Raw genomic sequence first — 6,525 nt, 5'->3', positions numbered from 1 at the left:
ATGTTTTGTTTCTCTCAAGATCACTTCCTGATGCTATCACTTTTGCATACCCTATTTATTTCACCTGCTCCAGCTCTTCCTGGCCCATAAAGGAGGCTCTGCTGGCTTGTTTGATGTTCCTTAGATATGAATGATCCTTCCCTGAATTACAAATTGAATGCACCCTTCAGAGGAATTTATGATTCCCCTCTTGTTCCCCTAGTTTCTAAATGGGATACTTTCCGGAAGGTACTTCTTCCCAGCCCACACATGAAGGGAGCCAGTGGGAGTCCTGCTGATCCCGTGGACCCTGGGCTTGAGGCCTCACCCAGACTCTGGCCTCTGAAGCGTGTGGCCCCCTCAGCACCCCACCACACATTAAACCAGAATGATACTTCCTCTTTGCCTACACCATCCTACACTCTATTCCTCTCCCAGAGAGGAGAGGTCATTAGCAATGAGAGCTCCTGTCCTGGTATACTCATGGGTTTGGGGAGTAGTTCCTGAGCTGAGGAGTTTCCAGTTTGGATGTGACCCTAAAGTCTTCTCTTCCAAACAACCATCAATTCTGGTCACTCTTGCTGAAAAATAGAGTGGTGTAAACAATCATTTAGTCTGCTTGCAGATTTGGTGGGTCAGGGATTAGGGAAAAACCCAGTGGGGATGGCATGAATCCTGCTCCACACTGGGGACTCAGCCAAGAAGACTCAAAGGCTGGGTCACTCCAGCTGCGAGCTGGAATCATCTGGAGTGGACTTTCCTCATATTATGGAGGTCAATGCCATCATCTTGGACCTCAGCTGGGCTGTTGGCCTGAGCCCCTATTCTTGGCTTCCCCATGTGGCCTCTCCATGTATGCTGGTTTGGAATTGTGCTCAGCATGGTGACTGGGTTCCCAGAGCAAGCATCCCAAGAGAACAAGGCAGACTGCTTGGCATTGCTGTGATCTAGCCTTGAAGGCCACATAATGCTACTCTTGCCGTGCTCCACTGGTAAGGCAGCCACAATGGTCTGCCCCATTCCAAGGGGAGGGGAAACTGACCCACCACTTGATGGGCATGTGGCAAGATTCTAGAAGAAGATGCAGGGCAGCAGATACTGTTGCAGTCATTTCACAAGTGAATTCCTTCCTGGTATCCTACCACATGTTCATGCAGTGTCTACTCTCTTACACTTCTATGATGGGGAGCTCACTACCTGTATCAGTTAGGGCTCTTTGATTGCAAGCAACAGAAGCCAATCCTGGCTAACTTAAGCAAAGAGAATCTACTGGCACAATGTAGGGGACATTGAAGGACTGAAAGGAAAGCTGAAGAACCATGATGGGCACCTACAAGGACCTGGGCAGCACCAGAAGCAGAAAAGTGTGGCAGTCTTGTTCAGGCACTGCCTGTGGGATAAATGAATTACAACCCACTTTTTGAATCTTTTAGGTACTATGTTCACAGCTCAGATTTTAGGTAAGGAAGGATGTGACTGGCCTTGCTTGTGCACAAACTTTACCACTTACTACTTGCTTAATGCTGGGAAAGCTGCTTAACTGCTTTATGACTCAGTTTCCTCACCTGTAAAATGGGGACACTAATAGTAATTACTTCATAGGTTATGTGAGAATTCAACAAGATGATGCTTATAAAGTGCATAGTCTAAGTCCAGCACATTGCAAATCTCCAATAAATGTCAGCTAACAATGACTGTTACAGTTATTACTGCAATAGTTAACTGTTATTTTGGTTGCCTGCTTCTGTGTCAGGAACAGGATCAGGCACAGGGAAGATCCTGAGTAAACAGTGTTGAATGAATGAATGAATGAATGAGCAAACAAATGAATAGCTCCTGCTCTAGTGTGTGGCAACAAAGTTCTTTGAGGCCACCTTTATATCAAAACAACAACGATCAACCCACCCGAACCTAGGTGTATTTAACTTTTGGGCCCACCCTCCCTAGTGACAGCTTTCTGTCTCTCTAGCCCTCGTTCTGAAAAATATCCCTGGTGTTGCTCCTTGCGCGAGTCCTTCACAAATGCTGCAAGCAGTAAACAGAGAACTCCACTCTGAGGAGGTGAAAAATATGCCGACAGGATTGCACACCACATCAGTTCTTGCATCGTTTTTGATTAATTGGGTATCTTGCTTTGTTATGTCTCAGCCCTTATTTCAAACGTGTCCTTCAGACAGGACACTGGAGAAAGCAGACAGGGGAGATCAAACAAGGGACAAACTTATGCAAAGAATTCATGAGCGCCCAAAAACGTAGTGACTGACGTGACGTTTAATGCTCTCAAAGTCTCACACTGCTCACAGAATGAGCTCACTGCTGTCACAGTGGCGTTTTCCGGGCTTGAGTCATTGTGCCCGGCCACCATGAGACGGCCACTTCACACACTATTAATTAGCAGAGTGGCCAGCAAACACTGCCCCACTTAGCTGTGAGACCCAAGCAGGTGACAGCTACTGGAGATGGCAGAATCTGGCCCGCAGGCACATGTCCGCAGGCTGCAGTCCTTCTGGAGCGCTGATCTCTATGGGGGGTGCCGTGCAGCTGAAGGTGACAAAGCCAGCTCCCTTGTGGCTAAAGTGGGTCAGGGCAAGATTTCACTCTATCTGGTACACCTGAGTTCTGGGCCTTTCTTCTTCTAGGGCTGATGAAATCCTCCCTCCCTCCTGTTTCTCCCTTCCTACTCACTCCCCACCCCATGTTGGACAATGAGGATTTATGTGACATTTAATTCAGTTTACCTGTTATTTCTTGAGTAGTGTAGCAGACGCTCTGATGTTTGTGTCATGTCTGTCCCCTTGGCTCACCTCTGATTTCAGTCACAGCTGTGTGAGTGTATGACTGTAGCTGTGTCGAGGGACATAGGCTGGGCCTGGATCCTGGCCCCAGACTGCATGCCTGACCATGGTCACAGACTACACTGTGATTCCAGCTCCTTAATGCACCCTAGCCCCATGGTCACAGATTGAGCTCAACCCTCACCACAAACTGTGTCCCAACCCTCACCATAGACTGAGCCCTAGCTCTCATCTCTACAAACTAAGCCTTGATCCTGGTCACAGACTAAGCCCCAACTCCCATAATCGACTGAGCCCTGATACTGGCCCTGTGACCTTGGTCACAGATGACACTCTGATCCTGGCTCCCTGATGCACCCTGGCCCCATGGTCACAGACTGAGCCCCAACCCTCATCACAGACCATGTCCTGATCATGGTGACAATCCAAGGCTTGATTGCAGTCAGATATTGAGCCCCAACTCCCACCACAGACTGAGTCCCATCCCTCATCTCTACAGTCTAAGCCTTGATCCTGGTCACAGACTAAGCCCCAATTCCCAACATAGACTGAGCCCTGATCCTGGTCACAGACTAAGCCCCAATTCCCAACATAGACTGAGCCCTGATCCTGGTCACAGACTAAGCCCCAATTCCCAACATAGACTGAGCCCTGATCCTGGTCACAGACTGAGCCCAAGTCCTCATCACAGACAGCTCTGAACACAAGAGGACACAGTGAAAGAAAGACTAGAGACAACTCGGCACAGGCCACCCCATCCTCAGCATCACAGGTGGGAGCCATCCCTGCCTTCTCAGTGGGATATGGGGAATACAGGAATCAGGGTGAAGGCTTCATGATCACAGACAGTGCCAGTTATGGCAGCTTGCATTCTCAGGCTTCTAACTTAGAAAAAGCCACCACAGTTTCTGGCAGAGATTAATGAGGTTTTCAGAGCTGTGTCTTGTTTTCTTTAGCTTGTAGAGGTTATTGTGTTTTGCAGGAAAATTAACTGGCAATTAAATTTCTGAAAAAGTGTTTGAAACTCCCACAAGCTGTGCCTCATTGTTTTGCAAGATTGGGTACACAATGTAATAATTCCTTCTGAAAATTAATTTTCTCTCACTCACAGCTTCTGATGTAATTGCAATGTCATTCATTTAGTCATTCATTCATTCATCCCTTTATTCAGGGCACATTTACTACGTATCCAATGCAAACTGGGCAGCATGGGGAAGACAGGGGTGGGTCCCTGTTTCCCTCTCACCCCCAACCCCAAATAGAGCCCCTGTCTAAGAGGGAGGCAGGATTTCTCAGAAATAAAGGTTGCAGGAGGCAGAATATGATTGTGCCAATAGAAGGAGATGGATAGTGCTTTGGATGTCCAGAAGGGCAGGGACAACACCTGACTTTGTATCCATGGTCAAAGTATAGAAAGAAAGCTGAAGGTGATAGGAACTAATATTTATTGAGCACCTGCTCTATTCCAGACTCTGTATTAGGAGTTTTGCATCTGGGATCAGATTCAGTCCTTAGAATAGTTGTATGGGAGAGGTATTATTACCCCCATTTGCAGATGAGGCAAGAAAGGCTCAGCAGATTTGGTGACTTGCTTGAGATCATGGAGCTGGTGTCAGTTTCCACTAAAAATGTGAATGATCTAAGGATCGCTCCTCTGCTGTGTGGTTTGTTGCCTTTCTGCTTCCCAATAGCACAAATGAAGGATTGGAGAAGGTCCTGAGTGGAGCGCTTCCAAAGCTGAAGCAACATCAAGTGTGCTTTGAGGAAGGGAGATGCCAGGATGGGAGGAGAGGCTAAGCTGTCACCTCTTGACTGTCTACTTTGGTTCTACTTGGTGCTTTCCAAACATTTTCCCACTTGGTCCTCACTCACATTCTATAAGGTAGGCATTATTAGCTTCAGGTTCACTTAAGGAAATGGAGGCTTAGAGAAGTTAAATGACCTACTTAAGGTCATCCAACCAGTAAAAGGAGTCACGATTCAAGCTTAGGTCTGTCTGACCAGGAGGTCTGACATTTTCCATCCTCCCCCTCGCTCTCTCTTATGTAGGGTAGTGAATATCCAGCCTCAGAGCATGATGGGAGGTTGTCCTTAGGAGCTTCTAAGGCATAAAGAAAGGGGATGACTTGTCCTGAGGAGCAAATCCTAATCTTGGTTATAAGACCCTGTCCCCAGGAGGCGGGGCAAGATGGCAGACTGTTGAGCTGTATGTTTTAGTTACTCCTCCAGGAAAGTAGGTAGAAAGCCAGGAACTGCGTGGACTGGACATCACACAGCAGTCTGACTTCGGGCATACTTCATACAACACTCATGAAAACGTGGAACTGCTGAGATCAGCGAAATCTGTAAGTTTTTGCAGCCAGGGGACCCGCGCCCCTCCCTGCCAGGCTCACTCCCGTGGGAGGAGGGGCTGCCAGCTCCGGGAAGGAGAAGGGAGAACTGCAGTGGCAGCCCTTATCGGAAACTCATTCTACTGATCCAAACTCCAACACAGATAGACTGAGACCAGACACCAGAGAATCTGAGACCGGCCAGCCCAGCAGAGAGGAGACAGGCATAGAAAAAAAACAAGACAAAAAACTCCAAAATAAAAGCAGAGGATTTTTGGAGTTCTGGTGAACATAGAAAGGGGAAGGGCCCTGAGGCGCATATGCAAATCCCGAAGAAAAGCTGATCTCTCTGCCCTATGGACCTTTCCTTAATGGCCCTGGTTGCTTTGTCTCTTAGCATTTCAATAACCCATCAGATCTCTGAGGAGGGCCCTTTTTTTTTTTTAATCCTTTTTTTTTTTTAATCCTTTTTTTTTTTTAATCCTTTTTTCTTTTTCTAAAACAATTACTCTAAGAAACCCAATACAGAAAGCTTCAAAGACTTGCAGTGTGGGCAGGTCAAGTCAAGAGCAGAACTAGGAGAGCTCTGAGACAAAACGCAATAATCCAGTGGCTGAGAAAATTCACTAAACACCACAACTTCCCAAGAAAAGGGGGGTGTCCGCTCACAGCCATCATCCTGGTGGACAGGAAACACTCCTGCCCATCGCCAGCCCCATAGCCCAGAACTGCCCCAGACAACCCAGTGTGAAGGAAGTGCTTCAAATAACAGGCACACACCACAAAACTGGGTGTGGACATTAGCCTTCCCTGCAACCTCAGCTGATTGTCCCAGAGTTGGGAAGGTAGAGCAGTGTGAATTAACAAAGCCCCATTCAGCCATCATTTCAGCAGACTGGGAGCCTCCCTACACAGCCCAGCAGCCCAGAACTGCCCTGGGGGGACGGCACTCACCTGTGACATAGCACAGTCATCCCTCAACAGAGGACCCAGGGTGCACAGCCTGGAAGAGGGGCCCACTTGCAAGTCTCAGGAGCCATACGCCAATACCAAGGACTTGTGGGTCAGTGGCAGAGACAAACTGTGGCAGGACTGAACTGAAGGATTAGACTATTGCAGCAGCTTTAAAACTCTAGGATCACCAGGGAGATTTGATTGTTAGAGCCACCCCCCCCCCTCCCTGACTGCCCAGAAACACGCCCCATATACAGGGCAGGCAACACCAACTACACACGCAAGCTTGGTACACCAATTGGACCCCACAAGACTCACTCCCCCACTCACTAAAAAGGCTAAGCAGGGGAGAACTGGCTTGCGGAGAACAGGTGGCTCGTGGACGCCACCTGCTGGTTAGTTAGAGAAAGTGTACTCCAGGAAGCTGTAGATCTGATAAATTAGAGATAAGGACTTCAATTGGTCTA

The sequence above is a fragment of the Choloepus didactylus genome, chromosome 18, assembly GCF_015220235.1.
Source record: "Choloepus didactylus isolate mChoDid1 chromosome 18, mChoDid1.pri, whole genome shotgun sequence".
Classification (NCBI taxonomy): domain Eukaryota; kingdom Metazoa; phylum Chordata; class Mammalia; order Pilosa; family Megalonychidae; genus Choloepus; species Choloepus didactylus.
The sequence above is the reverse complement of the archived record's forward strand: the minus strand, read 5'-3'. Positions refer to the sequence as shown.